Below are 17,137 nucleotides of genomic sequence, written 5' to 3' on the forward strand. Positions count from 1 at the left end.
TTTTTTTTTTTTAAAGATTTTATTTATTTATTTGAGACAGAGAGAATGAGAAACAGAGAGCATGAGAGGGAGGAGGGTCAGAGGGAGAAGCAGACTCCCCGCCGAGCAGGGAGCCCGATGCGGGACTCGATCCCGGGACTCCAGGATCATGACCTGAGCCGAAGGCAGTCGCTTAACCAACTGAGCCACCCAGGCGCCCCCCCTCTCTTGGTTTTCTACATCCCTCTGAACCTGTACAGTGAGGGGTAGGGGAGAGATGGGGGTCATTTCAAGATAGCATTTGTACTTCTTTTCATCTGTGACTTTAATATAACCTTTCTAAGTCTTTCCTTTCCACTCATTATTTCTTTCAAATCTGGTCTTGGTCAGCAATCATAACCAGAGTAATGTTGCATTATCTTTACATGACACCATTTTCTGAGGAAACAGAGCTGTATTGCACTCACTATTCAATTTATCCTAAGTCTTTAGCAAGGAGAATTGGGGATATCATATTTTCCTTTTTAGTAGACAGGGTTATTTGGAGGCATTAAATAACTGACACACCCAAAGATTATTAAAGCAAATTCCTGACTCCTAATCAGTAGCATTACCATTACTAAAGTTAATTTCTCTGTTAAGAAATAATAGAAACTTCACTCTCTAACCCACTTGATTTAATAAAAACTGTGGACTGGTTCCTATAGATATACATTGGGGAAATGAAGAAAAAGACATTTATTGTGTGCTTACACTATCCTGACTACTCTGACAGTCACTTCAAGTTTGTAAGCTCTTTTGGAGTAGGTATTAGCATCTACATTTTTAAAAATGAAGCTGAGAGAAATTAAGAAACCTTCCTCGAATCTACAGCTGGAAAGTAATAGACCCTGGCATCTAAAATGGCTCAGGTTTCAAAGGTATTTCTACTATGGTGGTGTTTTAATTAATTTCCACAAACTCTGCTGCAAATAAGAAGTCAAAACATATCAGCACTTACAAAAGGTTTCTTCAATCCCCATGGTTGTTCAAGAGTCAGCCTTCCCACTGAAGCAGAAAAAGTAGAAATGGAAGAGGTTATCTTTGGGGTCCACAGGTTGTGCAAATGAGACAAGAACATAAGGCACATTGGTCTGGAGGGGCTAGAAGAGTAAAACTGATGTACTCTTGCCTTCTCCCCAAGAATACCAAGACTGTGGAACACTATGTGTATGGAACAGTTGCTGCTTTGTAGTCCAGAGATCGTTGTATTTCTCTAGTAGATGAAGTGATTCCAGGATACTCCACATGGCACTTTGGGACTCTTACAGATGAAAGGTGCTATATACATGTCAGGTATTACTATACAGCACTTACAAAAAAGTGTTTCCACTTACTGGTGTGAACTCATTGTTGAAAAGCTTAGAGATGATAGTTATTGCTGGTAATAGCAGTCAGAATAGCAGTATAAATGGCCTTTTTTTTTTTTTTGCCATAATTTGCTCCATATCTTACTGTTATTTTGCTCCATAATCCAGGGTGGCCTAGAACAAAGGAGGAAGATATTTGCTGACAAGGCTTTAAAATAGAAAGATGACTATTTTTCTTATTGTGGTTAAGGTCAACAGCAAGGAAGAGATTTGCATGAGTGCATCATAAATGAAGTTAGACCACAAGAAGTTTTTGGTTTTTTTTAAATGCTGTATGTGACATTTTTGCTTTTAAAACTCACAACCTAAATGTTATTGTCTTCTGACCGTGCATCTATTATAACTGGGAATTGTGCACATTTTATTGGTAGAAAAAACAATATAATGCAATGTCTATGTTTAGAAACTAATTTCAAAATCTCCTTTTTGGGCAATCATCTGGGCTCTGAATCATTTGGTTTGGCCAATTTTGCTACCCACCTGTGTCCATTGGCTTCCTATCTTTCCTTTAAACATCTGTAAGAAGCCGCTAGAGAGATATGCCCATCACCTTACCCTGGTGTTATTGAACTCTTCACAATGAGCTATTGTTCAACAAAGCAAATACTGTTACCTTGGGAAACAAAACATCCCTATTTTTTTTTTTTTTTTTAAATTCCAGCTTGGCCTCAACTTAGATTTCTACTCTGGTGTTAAGAAAACCTCAACATGGCAGAGAAATGAGGTTTTCCGAAGAGTATACAATCACTAAATCTAGTCAGAATTAGTTTCAAATTCAGGTCTCTTGATTTCAAATTCTAATTAGATGAGGGGTTGAGATAATTTCTATAAGGGGCCAGATAGTAAATATTTTCAGCTTTGCAGGTTACAGGAGTTCTGTTGCAACTATTCATTTTTGCCCATGTAGAGAGAAAGCAGCTATAGGAAAAAAGGTAACCAAATAGCTGGGTTCTGATAAAACTTTATTTACAAACCAGGCAGTAGCTGGGCTATATGGTTTGCCAACCTCTCCTTTATAGTCTGTTTCCCCGTAATTCTACACGATTTGGGATTTATTTATGCAATCTCTTCTGGTTAAGTTTTCACAAAGTTTATTTATAACAGTTAGAAAAAAGAGAAAATAACTGTGTTGTCCCCTAACCTAAACTACTAGGCTGACAAAATTTACTAGTTTAAAAGTCTAGTAGAAATAGCATTGGACTTAGAGTCAAAAACTTGTATTAGAAAATGGGTTCTGTATAACCTTAACCAGGTGTGACCTTGAGGAAATCATTACTTTCTCTGAGACCCAAGCTACTACAGATATGATTTTAACAGTCATTTCACTGGGTGGTTAGAAGGATCAAATGTGGTCCATGTGGTAGTGACTAAACCAGCACCTGCTGTATAGCAAGCCCTCACCAAAGACCTGTCAGATCTCTGTTTTAACATAACTAGAGCTTTCTTTCTTATAATTCTGGTGTTTGGGTAAAGAAATATGAACATGTTAGCAATTAGGTCATTTCATGTGTGTTTGTCAAGCCATTAGTTCATATCACCTAAATGGAGTTTGGGGCTATTAAATGGCAGCTTTTTTTAGAATTCTGAGGTTATGAATATTACCATATTTTCACACAGTTGGATTTCAGCTATTGATTTTAATCAGTAGAGGTATGGTAGCCTTTGTGGTTGGTCTCCCCAAAATCCATTCTACTTTAAAATAATCTAGGAGAATTCTGTTAACCCTGTTTATGTTATTAGTGATTAGTTTAGGAATATGTGTGTCTCCCAGTCCCAATCATTGAGACAAGAGGGGAATTATGCTGTTTAGAGGCTTCTGGAAAAAGTGTCCTCCCTCCTACAAAGGAGACATGAAAAGAGACAGTGCTTTTGTGCATCTTTTTTTTTTTTTTAAGATTTTATTCATTTATTTGAGAGAGAGAGCACACAGTGGGGCAGAGGAAGAGGGAGAAGCAGACTCCCCACTGAACAGGGAGCCCAACCTGGGGCTGGATCCCAGGACCCTGGGATCATGACCTGAGCCAAAGGCAGACCCTTAACCAACTGAGCCATCCAGGCACCCCTCCTTAATTCTTTTTTTTTTTTTTTTTTTAAAGATTTTATTTATTTATTTGCGAGAGAGAATGAAAGACAGAGAGCACGAGAGGGAGGAGGGTCAGAGGGAGGAGCAGACTCCCCGCTGAGCAGGGAGCCCGATGCGGGACTCGATCCCGGGACTCTAGGATCATGACCTGAGCGGAAGGCAGTCGCTTAACCGACTGAGCCACCCAGGCGCCCACCCCTCCTTAATTCTTTTTCATAACATGTTTTAGTCTAGATCTTTGCTGTCCCATATGTTAGCCATTAGCCACATGTAGCTAGTCCATATTGAGATGTCCTATATGTGTAAAATATGAATAGGGTTTTGAAGATTTGGTATGAAAAGAGGACTACAGAATATCTCATTAATTATTTTATGTTGTTTACATGTTGCAATAATCTGGATGCTTAGGGTTAAATAAAATTTATTATTAAAATTAATTTCACCTCTTTTTTTTAGTACTGAAATCTACTTAAAAAAAAAAACTGCAATCTGTAGGAAAGGGCAACAGGCTGGTAACTCAGGCAGGGTTCCTATGTTGTAGTCTTGAGAAGAGTTCCTTCTATTTCAGGAAATAGTCTTTATTCCTAAGGTCTTCAGCTGATTAAGTGGTGCTCACCCACATTATGGAGGATAATCAGATTTACTCAAGGTCTACTTATTTAAATACTAATCACACCTAAATAATACCTTCACAGCAACACTGGTTTTTGACCAAATAACTGGTCACCGTTGCCTAGCCAAGGTGACATATAAACTAACTAATCACAACTCCCATACTCTTTTCCTCTGCTCTAGAATTCATTTGCCTTCTGTAAATGAAAAAAAAAAATTAGTATGTTATATTCATCAAGAATTTGAGTTGTATTGCTCTCTGTCGTTTCTTATACATTTTGCTCCCCCTTCCCCTTATTGTCAGCAGCATTTATTGTCTTAGGAGAAAGATGAAAAACACACAAGCAAAGGAAACACCTTTGAGTTTCAATAAGGGTTTTGCATCTAAGGTATAATGTTTATATCACAAAAGAAAATCTGAGAAAATAGACAATTTGGGCTATCTATGGCAGAGGGGTAAAGATAACAAGGGTAAGGGCAAAGAGAAGACAAATAACTCAGATGTAGGTAGAATCCTAAAAAGCCATCCCATGTCTCATCCACACTCTGTTTCCTAGTTGGGGGTGGGGTGCAGAATAGAAACTTGAGATAAAATTCAGAATTCAAGAACTGTGGAGAGCTCTATCTGGATTTTGAGGTAGAGCTCAGGAGAATTGCAAGCTCCACAGAGGTTTCTTGCATGTAGCATGACACAGACATGGTTGGGTAAAAAAGCCTGAGATAGTCATGTTCCAAGTCAATGAAGTGCAGGAGATTCAAATCATTTTGCTCACCTCAGTGGGGCTTGGAGGGACCTGAAAGTGAGCCAGACAGAGATGCTTATTGCGAGAAAAGAGGGTGGAAAAGGCTGAGATATGTATGAACAGGTGACAAAAGACCAGATCGGAATGAGGGAAAACATTTTTCCCCCTCTGGACATTGTGGTATCTGGATATAATATTGTCTGTCCATCTAGTATAGACAGATGATGACTGAATATTTCACAGACTCCCACACCCTCAGCTACTACACCAACCTTACCTAAGTCAAAGGTGACTATATATCTCCATTTTCCTGGGATATTCCTGATTTATACTAGTTGCCTCATGCAAAACTCTTAAATAGTGGTTCCTCTCACTAAAAAGTGTCCTAGTTTGCACTAAAAATTATATGGGCACCCAAGTTAATTCTCAAAACTTAGATATAATATATGAGAAAAAGTTGAAAGCCTGAGCCAGTTGAGATTGTTTCTTCTACCTGGAAAAATGAAGAGGAAAATGTAAAATAGAAATTAAATTCATTTATGGAGAAAATAAAGTTGAGTTTTCAGCAGACCTGAAGTCTGTACTGAAATTCACATCTTTTCTAATGTAAAAGGCACCTAAAGGAGCTGACATTCTCAAGTCCATTACACCATGCACAAACCATTGCTTCAGTAGGATAGGATATATGATACATCTTATGTATTTAGTTTCTGGCTGAAGTTCTCATAGTGCCTTTATCCTAGCAGCAAATGTAATCCTCACTAATTTATTATAAGACGGTAGAAAGCAAGGGATACTGTGCGACGGGCTTCACCAGCCCAGCTAAGGGGGTTTGGACTGTATTTAAAGAAGTGAAGGAATGAGATTTATATTTTAGAGCATTTCCTGAGCAACAATGCAGATGATGGACTGGAGGCAGAAGGACTAGTTAGGACACTTCTGTGGCAATCTCAATGAGAAACGAGTCTGATCTGACAGTGAGGGTGCCAAAAGACAGATTGGGGAGCCATTTAGAAAATCAAAGAAAAAATATTTGGAGATCAATTTTACACTGGCAGTGAGAAACAAAGAGAACATTTGTAGAGGGAGAGAATGAGTTCAGTACTGGACATACTGGCTTGAGGTTCCTGTGGGATGTTCAGGAGGAGATGATGGTTTTTCAGGTGAATTTTTGGGTTTGGAGTTTGACATGAAGATGTGTATGAGGAACATGTGGTTTGAAGGTACCAGCTTATAAGAGTTAGGGAAAGCATTGGGGAAAAAAAAAAAAAAGAAAAGAGGAGAATATATAGTGATTACTTTTTCTTAGTCTCTCAGTAGATTATATATAACCTGAGTAATCTGTATGTTGAAGTCAGGCTAGCAGGTATTTTTCAGAAATACAAATAAAACTCAAAACACTTTATGAACTTTTTGTTGGGAATTTACATAGGAATTTTATCTTCGACCAGTGTTTCTCTACTAGGAGACATTTAACAATGTCTGGAGATATTTGGGTTGTTGTAACTGCAGGGGGTCTTGGGAGGACTGTTACTGGCATCTGGTGGTAGAGGCCAGTGTTCTACTAAATACCCTACAATTCACAGGACAGCCCTCACCAAACAAAGAATTAGCTGGCTCAAAATGTCAATAGTGCTGAGGTTGAGAAACCTCTGCCTTCGACAACTGAGCTAAGAATTTTGTTGAAAGAGCTAAAATCATCCTTAAATTGTTTTTCTGATCAAGAAACGCCACAGAAAGACTTATGCATGAGAGTACCTTGATACCTTGGCTGACAAATCCATTCCGGTTAGCTTTTCTAACTTAAAAGGCCACTTATCTGGTCAAAAGCTCTTGTGTGCACAGGATCGCTCTGGGTGCACATCATATTGAGGGCTCCAAGAAAGTAGAGCGCTTTTACTGGCTGAACCCTACAACATAGGTTAGCGGTTGATGCAAAGTTCTACATGGGAATGGATGGTAAAGCGTAATCTGCCATAGACACCTAAAAAATGAAGGTTGAAATGGCCATTAATTTGGCTACTGCATTGTCAGATATGAGGACCAAAGGTGGTGAAGATGGTCAGCAACATAAGATAGTGGTTAAGAGCATGGGTTGATGAATCCAACTCTCTGAGCTTGCAAGCCTCTTTCTTTGTCCTATGCTTCACTGGTTGTGCGATCTTAAACAAATTACTTATGCTCTCATGTACTGCACTCTTTTTCATCTGTAAAATGGGGATTAGTTTAATACCCGCCTCAAAGAGTTGTGTTGGAGAGTAAATCAAATATTACTCTCAGTGCTTAGGGGAGTGACTGAGGCATGATAGACTCTCAATAAATTCATCTACATGGCTTTGGGAGCCTAGCTGGTAGCGGGTATTACCAATGGAGCAAAAGAAGACCTAGACCCAGCCCACTGCTTCAAAAGTGACCCTTCTCTAAGGGCTTCCAGGTCACTGACACAAAAGTATTTGTAGTATTAATGCTGGGTTGATGACAATACTTCTTGTTTCTTTTTAATCAAATTAATAATTTGCTGGTCAATATTTTTTTGAAGTGGTGACATTCTTGCTCTTGTCTCTACTAGTTTCTACCACAATGAATGAGACTAGATAAAATAGATGCATGCTTTTACATTGTAGTTCTCATAAGCCTAATGAAAAACTGGGAACCACAGATAAGACAGGCAGTTATAAAAGACTCTAAATGATTCCAGAGTCTGAATGTAGCACCTGCATGCATACAAACTACTCTGTAATATTTAAATTCTTTTGTCAATGCTTACTAGCTGTGTGGTCTTTGGGAAATTACTTTCTGTGTTTCTGTTTCCCGATCTATACAATGAGCATTGAAACTATCTCATGAAGTGGCTTAAAGATTAACTAAGAAACTGTATGTAAACTATTAGGCATCGTACACACAGAAAATGTGCAGTAAATGTTAGCTATTAAAATTTTCTGTATCTAGCAAACACAAATGTATATGTGCAAAATTTAAGTGACTCTTTAAAGATACCCTCTGAGATGCCAGAGAAATTTCACATTTGCAGTGTGGTATTTTGAGGCTACTTCATGTACTATTGTGCTTTCCTTCTAAGAACCCTGTGGTAAATTTTTGTGAAGCACAGATGTAGGTGACCTTCTAGTCCATTGGATGACAAGGCAGCATGGAATATTTTGACCAGTATTCATACAGGCTATCCCAAAACAAAAAAAACAAACAAAACAAACCCCTTATGAAGAGCTACATACTCAATATTATTTTCAGTTGTTTAAAGTTTCACTGTCTCACACTCATTAATCACACATTACGCTCATTAATCACATTTCAGCAGAGGATCATTAACAACTATGGCCAGATGTGCAGGAAAATCCCCTGCCTGGAAGCCATGGCTGCCAGATCCCTCTGCAGACTGAGTCACAGCCAACTGGGTCAGAGAGCGTGGAATGGGTGACATCGCTGGGGCTCAGAAGAACCACATGGCCCGCGTAATTCCTTGAGCTAGGATCCTAAACAACCAGAGATATGCAAAGATAGGACCACTTATAGGGCAAGCAGAGGTAAGACACTCAAAGATTCCAGATATCTCTTCTTGTGAATAAATTCAATCTACCAACATTTGAATTTGTAACTTGGGAATTTATCTGCTATTTCAGATTAATCAAAGTTCTCAATTTTAGTGATTCCTTAGCTGCATCTCCTCTCTCTCTTCTTCTCTCACATTAGAGTAATAATCACTTTGTAATAATCATTATTGGTATTATTCACAGTTGGACAATGCAATACACTATGATTACATTTCTTCTTTCTCTTCATTTGCTTAGTTTTCTATCATACATAATCCCTGTCACTAATTCATTACCAAACCCATCGGATAGAACCTGAAAATCACTCTCAGTACAGTCAAGCTCACCAGCACTGTTCTGGAGCCCTCCTTACTGGAGTCCTCACTTTCTGCTTCAACTAGCCAGGTCTACAGCAGTAGACATGCCATCTATCTTCACTATCCTCTGGGGAATTTCCTTCTTTCCTATGTTCCATGTGCTGTTCTTTCTTGGTTTACTCCATTTTGTAGGTGGATATATCCTCCAGTATTTTTTATGAGGAAAGGTGTATAGAATAGATAGAGTGGCAAAATACCAAACTCCAGGATGGAAATGGTTTTCACAGGATATTAAGTCACTGCCCCATTTTCTTCTAGTATCTGGAATTGAAATTGAGGAAATCTAATGCCCTCCTGATTTCCTGTCATTCACAATGAGGAAAAGTTCTCTTCCTTTTTCTAAAGATTGCGAGATCATCCCTTTGTCTCCAGTGTTCTGAACTTTCACTAGAATATGCTTTTACACGAGTCATTTTCATCAATTTTGCTGAACCCACTATGGGTTCTTTCAGTCTGGAATCTGTTTCATCATTTCTGGAAACTTAGCTTGATTTTATTTTCCATGATTTTCTTCCCTCTAATTTCTCTGTTTACTCTTTCTGGATCTCTTATTAATATTTTCTTATATTGGACCTCTAATTGAATTGATATATAAATTTTCTTTTTTTTTTAAAGCTTTTTTATTTATTTATTTGAGAGAGAGAGAATAAGAGAGAGAGCACATGAGAGGGGGGAGGGTCAGAGGGAGAAGCAGACTCCCTGCCAAGCAGGGAGCCCGATGTGGGACTTGATCCATTATTGTCTCTCCTATTTTCCTTCTGGGAGATCTCTCCAATTATATCTTCCAAACATTTTTTTTTAGAAAAAAATTGCTAGCTTTTGAATGCATATATGTATGTTTTATTTTCTGTTGTAATCACAATGACTAGAATAGTGCCTGGCACATAGTAGAAATTGAAAGAAAAAAAAAAAAGGTGTGTTGAATTAAATGAATGCAAACTCCTGAATGTTCTTTTTTTATAGCCTCCTATCTTTATTTCTTGAAGGTAATTTCCTCTCTTATCTCTCTGATCACATTGATTATAAATGTTTGGGGATTTTCTTATAATATTCTCTATTGCTTGTTTCTGCTGTCTCTTTCTACATGTTTGTTTTGGTGTCTCTCTTTTGTATTAAAAGCTTTCTTCATATATCTGGTGATCTTTGGCTTTGAAACTAGTGAAGCACAAAAATACTTTGTGTTTGGGTATAGGTTAGAGTGCTGGGGCTTCACTATGATGTTTTCTGGCGATGTTTCATTGGAAGAGCGTGAGTAGTCAGACTCTGTAGATCTTTTTTCCTCAGGCTGTGTTTTTTTTTTTTAATTTTTAAAATTGTGATAAAATATACATAACGTCAATGTTACCATTTTAACTATTTTTAAGTGTACACTTCAGTAGCATTAAGTATAGTCACATTGTTGTGCAACCAATCTCCAGAACTCCTTCATCTTGTAAAACTGAAACTCTTGGGGCGCCTGGGTGGCTCAGATGGTTACGCGTCTGCCTTCGGCTCAGGTCATGATCCCAGGGTCTTGGAATCGAGCCCCACATCAGGCTCCTGACTCAGCAGGGAGTCTGCTTCTTCTTCTCCCTCTGCCTCTCCCACTGCTCATGCTCTCTCTCTCTCTCTGTATCTCTGTGTCTCAAATGAATAAATAAAACCTTTAAAAAAAAAAACAAACTGAAACTCCTTCCCACCTCCTCTTCCCTCTCACGGTAACCACCATTTTATTTTCTGTCTCTATGAGTTTAACTACTTTAGGTTCCTCAGTCAGTGGAATTACATAGTGTTTGTCATTTTGTGACTGGCTTCTTTCATTTAACATAGTGTCTTCAAGGTTCATCCATGTTGTAGCACATGTCAGAATTTCCTTCCTTTTTGAAGTTGATTAATTTTCCATTGTATGAAGATACATTTTGTTTATCATTCATTTGTTGATGGACACTTAGTTGCTTCCACCGCTTGGCTATTGTGAATAATGCTATGAACATGGGGGTACAAATATAATTCTGAGATCCTGCTTTTAGATGTTCTTTTGGATATATACCCTCTAGAAGGGTTGCTAGATTATATGGTAAGTCTGTTTTTACATTTTTAAGATGTTCTTTTGGATATATGCCCTCTAGAAGGGTTGCTGCATTATATGGTAATTCTATTTCTAGTGTTGTCCATAGCAGCTGCACCATTTTACATTCTCACCAACATAGCACCTGAGTTCCAATTTCTCAGTCTCCTCATCAATACTTGTCATTTTCTGTTTTTGTTTTATTTTGTTTTGTTTTTTGATAGTAGCCATTCTAATGGATGTGAGGTGGTAACTCATTGTGGGTTTGATTTACATCTCCCTAATGATTAGTGATGTTGAGCATCTTTTCATGTGCTTGTTGGCCTCAGGCTTGTTATTTTATCATAAAATGCTCATCTGTCTCTTGTCCAGTGTTAAGAAGAATGGTTATCAACATCTTTGGAGCAAAACAGAAGGGAGCTGGGGTGGGGCTGTGGCCATTAGTGTACAGATTTTTACCCATCCCTGTTTTCAGAATGATATCCCTGCTCTCAGCAGGGACTCATGTCCTGAATCCAGAATCTTTCCTATTTAACCTGTCCAGGTAGGGAACTCTAGGTGTCAGCTGGATTGACAAATAGGGGTGGGAATCAAGGAGATTAATTTTCTTTCACATAGTTTTCCTGTACCCCCCCACTTAAAAAAATCACAGCTGACTCCAATTTCTGAGCCTTTACGGAGCCCTGAAACACCATGCTTCTCACTTCTTGGCATTATCCTCTATAGCATTTATTTGCTTTCTGGTTTTTAAATTTTTGCTGTTGTTATTCCTTTCCCCATTCTCTATTTTTCTTTTGGATTTTTGTCTTTTATCCCAGTATTCCAGTGGAGCTTTAGGAGAGGGCAGAGATAAATGTGTCTTCATTTTGCCATTTTAATTGAAAATCCTCCTAGTCATTTTATTATTATTCCTAGCCAATACTCTTTTTTTCCACTTAGGAGGAAAGGAGGGAACAAGAGTAATAAAATGTAATAAGACATTTCACCAAACTTTATTAATAAAGTAAAAATAAGGATGAGCGTCCTTCTCTAGGTACCTTCTGTTGGTGTTTAATGCTCCTGATGCCATGGTCAGCCCCACTTTAACCCTTCCTTGACTGAGGTTTTCTGACCTGTTCATTAGTTTTCAGATTTTTACCTAACAGGAAAACATTTCTAATATATACCAACCTTAGTGGGAAGGTAGAATTTGATATATACTATTTTGTGTTATATATGATCTTTCAGGAGTTCACTGACTTTCTAAGTTGTGGTATACTTCTTTATAAGTACTTACATGTTTTGGTTTGGTCTATTCATCACACTCATGTAAAACTACAGAAACATGCTTGCTAGTGTCATCTGATAATATGAAGACTGATAGAAGTAAAGAGAAAAGCTACCTGTCATTTTGTACAACCTTAGATGGACCATGGCTTGTCCTACTCCGACATAAAACATTCTCAGAGGATTATCTTTCAGGACCCAGAAGAAAAATTATGTGCTATTTACTATTTATTATTACCCACTGAGCTGGGGAAAGCCTTGACCTTTAAATAAATTGTTGAAAACTGAAACTAGCCCTTGATCCTGGGAGTACTCAGTTAACATGAAACATTTTAAAAGAAGAAACTTCTGTAAGACAACCTATTTAGCTTGTTTATGCCAAACTGCTCTCCCAGTCTGAGTAAAAAGCTTGTTTGTGCATTGGAGTGCCATTATGGTTGACTATAATTAAGATTATTATAAAAATAGGCATTTTTGGCATGTGTAGTGATTTCAATTATTTATAATATTATATTCAATAATAATAGTACAGGCAGATGGTGCTTGAGAAATTGAAATTATTAGTCCCAATGCAGAGATGAGAAAATTGAGCTTTGGAGTATTAAAAGAATTCCTTTTCTAATGTCCCACAGCTAGTGAGAAAGTGAAAGAGCAAGGACACAATCCCCTTACTTCAGACTTCCTATTCAATGCCTGCTACAATGAAAAAATACTTGCATTGAATTGCATAGATATTTGGGGAAAGTGATCAAGGACAAAAGAAGTTAGAAGTGGTATAAACGAGACTGAAAGGTAGATACAGAACCCTCTCCTCACCTTCCCAAACCATTCAGTGACTTCCTCGTAGCCTGGGGATTTAATTGTTACGTGCTTTACCTGGGCCTGGAATTGTAGATATTTGGCTGGTATTTTGGACATGTTGACTGACACTGTGTAAAAAGAACACTGTAAAGATTCCTTCACCAAAGCTACCTACATTTGCTATAACATGTACTAATTTTAGTAAAATGCCAGAAGTGGAAGAACTTCTCACTGCTAGTCAGTTTCCAATAAGAACAAACTTATGAGCACGAAGGTGGGCGTCCCGGTTTCATTTCTGCCTGGGGCCAGGAGCCACTACCTTTCTCAAGGCAGAACATCCATGCGATAACTCAACACCCTCCATGTGAGCCTCTACGTCCTCTGTCTTCTATCCTCACAGATCAGGTGCCCTGGGCCTCTCTGCTGGGACACAGCCTTCGTTTGATTTGCACACAGAACTAACTTGAATGCAGTCTCCTCTCTTGAGAACAATCAGAGGAAATGGTTTCATTTGGAAGATGAAAGTAAAATCTCTCCAATATCCTTGGATCAGCCTCTATTTCAAATAATCTACTAAATTTCAAATCTAAAACTAAATCTACTCTATTTCAAATAATTTACTAAATACCCTGGCTTCTTAGATGTTCACAAAGAATGAAAGGATAGACTTGTGCTATTTCCCAGAAAAGCTCAGGTGGTAGTGGAATAAAGCAGAGTTTTCTTCCTTTTTCTTCAGAGAAAAGCTTGAGCTTGAGAGAAGGTAAAGAATTAAGATCCTAGTAAATAAAGAAACAAAGCCTCTTACTACCAACATGTACGAGAGCAGAATCTGACTTCTGTATTAAGGGAAATGATGGATGTTTTCAAATTATGGGAACTGCTTTAGCACAACCTTAAAATAGTGCTTTCGAGATGTGTGAGGACATAGAGAAATTTGTCTCTGCACTTTAAACCTTTTCTCTTCCACAAGGATTTTGAGTAAGAATACGCTTTGGACTAGAGCTAAGACAATGGGAAAGAAAATTTCTAGACTTGAGTGTTGCTGCCACCTACATGGTAGGAAGACCACAAACAAAACCCAACACCTTTCCAGAACAGAATCAGCTGCAGTGTGCTTTCTATGGTAACGTACTTTAGAAATCCCCAAATGTCTTTTACTTGACTGTCCCAAAGATCACTGAAATGATAGTATTTTATATTTTTGCCTCATTTCCTATCTCCAGTTGGACCAAATGGTTTTGTATAGATTGGTGGAAATACACTGATTATTTGAAATAGAGGCTGATCCAAGGATATCTTCCTTATAAAAACAATCCTAAATGCATCCTGATCCCCGTGGCTATGACTGTTTTAGGGATAGGATGGAGGCTCTTAATCTGTTACAGGTTTGTTCTTTTTTTCTTTCTTTCCTTCTTTCTTCTCTTACGATGGAGGCTCTTGATCTCACTGTTATAGGTTTGTTCCTTTCCTTTCCCGTTTCCCCCTTCCTCCTTTCCCCCTTCCCCCTTCCTCCCCCTTTTCCCTTCCCTTTTCCCTTTCCTTTCCTTCCCCCCCCCCCACCCCCCGGCACTCTTTAAAACACAAAGGAAAAATTAAAATACTGTTTCTCTGTTGATTATGATTATAAATTGATACAGAGGGAGATAACATAGATGGAGAATTCTTTTGATATAGATAAGAGAGATTATTTCTGTTAGGAAATGTAGTCCCCATTGCACAATTAACAGAAAATCTCTTTAAAAGTCTAAAGGAAACTTGTGATATGTCAAGAACACATCATAGACTGTTCTTTTGTCTTAGATGGCATCTGAGAACATGATGCTCAGTTACTGAGGCTGTGTGAAAACACCTTCTCCCTAGAAAATCCACATGCAAAATTGAAAAGCCAATTATGACTTTATAGATAATTGCAATTAAAATAATTGCAAAGTGAAGAAATGATAGGTTTGCAAGCAAGTACCAACCACTTATTGCTATTGTTTAATGTTATGAATACTTGGTGTTTAAAACCTTAGATCCTTGAATGAAAATCACTGCTACCTTCCCAATTAGTAGTGTGTTGAAGACAGAAGGGATCCCTAAAATTGATGATAGGAAAACATGCTCTATGCAATGAAAAAAAAGCATTTGGAGAAACAATGTCAAAAGGAAGAACCATAGATGCCCAGTATTTCCCCCTGTACACCACTAGAAGTAAGCCATTTCAAACATTCTCAATGGTCTATGACTTTAGTTTTCATAAGATATTAAAATAACTATTTCTTACCATTTGAATTGTCACAGCCTATTTACCTGCAGTATACTTTCTGGGATAAAGGTGAATCTATCCAGACTTAATGAACAGGGCCTGACTAGGGGGTGGCCAAAAACTCAGTAATCAGGATAAATGTATTTTAATACAATATTGTAATAAGTCAGATTAATACCCCCAATCCATGATATCAAAATTTAAAATAAAATGGGATCTGAGAAGGTTGGGATGAGGGTGACAGGAATGAGGGTGCCGTCCCAGTCTGCCAATGAGATGAGATGAGGTGACCCGCTGTGTCTTCCAGGGGTCGCAGGTTGGATGGAAACCCCCAGTGGCATGCTCATACTGGGAGACTTGCTCATTTCTTGTTTGCGCTTTTCGCATACATGCCATCTGTAGGTTCCTTGCTGATGAAATCACAGCACAAAATGGTCTGGGGACCAGTGTACACAAAGCCACATAACTTCGTCAGACAGAAATTCACTCAAGACAGCTTTAACTTTGCAACTTTTTTGGTCATGCTATTTTGAAATTATTTTAAAGTGCTCACTGTGTACATATTTACAAAGCAATGACTTTCATATTTAATTAGACACAACTTTGGGTACTTGACATGTACAACAAGATTTTGTGGAGAATCAAAGTGTACATAGTCGTGCTTTTAAATAACTGTGGAATCAAAATGTGTGCAATATAAAATTTCAAAAATTACATGAATAAGCCCATTCTGTGGAAATAAGATTTCAGAATCAATTGGAATTAATGTATTCTGAGCCTTCATTTTAAACACATGGCATAAAACTGAATTCTTAAAAATTCAATTATTATAATGTGCCCTCTAAAGATTGAAGAGAAACACTGTCTTTTCTAAAATGTTCACTTGAATAATTACAATTTTTTTAAAAATACAGAACGTTGGAGGGAAACGTGCAAGGAAGGAAATGAAAATCACCCAAATACTACCATCTAGAGATAGAATGTTAATATTCAGCAAAATGTTTTGCTATCATTTTTCTAATGGTGACATATTGAAAGTAGCCTTAACTTAGTTTCTAAAATAGCAACAGAAAGTTTCAGGCCTGAGGCCACCTCTCTAATTGTGTATTTATAATATAATAAATTTTACCTTATATTTGAAGTGCTTTACAATTCAGATTGCTTTCCATAAACCATCTTGTGGAGCATCTTTCTTTGCCCGAACCCTGGGAGGGAGCTTTAGATGCGCTATCTGAACACAGGGTGGCGAGACCTTGGTCCTTAAACTTACATTCTTTTCTGGAGTCTTTCCTCAGCAATACAGCCAGTATATAACTCCACAGTGAGTAATAGAATCCCCACTTGCAAATTTGAAAATATGATATTCCTTGGAGGGAACTAGATAATCATAAATATCACCAAGATTAATGCCAGAAGAGGAACACAAGACGATTTTTTAAATGAGTTATTTATTACCACAACAAGAAAAACTCTGGATACAAACAAATGAGTTGCTTGCTAATATAACTGCTCCACTTGTTACCTAAGGCTAGGCCAAGAAAGGATAAATACCTATTCAAGAAGCCATCAGTTTTGGGTTTTTAGCTGTGGTGCCAAGAGGTTAGGGTCACCATGTGGTTGATCCAGTTAATTGGGTGGCAACTTGCTATTTAAGTTCTCCTTACAAGAGACATTGCTGAAACATGCTGAACATAAGTCAATATAAAGAAATCATTTTTAAACAGACTCGTGGATTTGTCTACATTTACACATGGATATTTGAGAACATTATTTAAATGTCTTTCTCTAAAACTCTAATTTTTAGGAATTAAAAATTTTAACAGCCAATGGTGTTGGCCTCCAGAATTCATATTGATAAAAGATTATAATTACTCATTTAATATGAATTATTAAATTTTAGCAATTGCACAATGTGATGCCAAAAAAAATCTTAAAAGATCTCATTTAGTAATGTCATGGTTATGCCAGTTCTAATTTCCTTTATCTGGTGATATCATAAAATATTTATCAAGGATTCAATATTG

This window comes from Leptonychotes weddellii, chromosome 9 (genome assembly GCF_054177405.1).
Source record: "Leptonychotes weddellii isolate Sample4059 chromosome 9, ASM5417740v2, whole genome shotgun sequence".
Classification (NCBI taxonomy): Eukaryota; Metazoa; Chordata; class Mammalia; order Carnivora; family Phocidae; genus Leptonychotes; species Leptonychotes weddellii.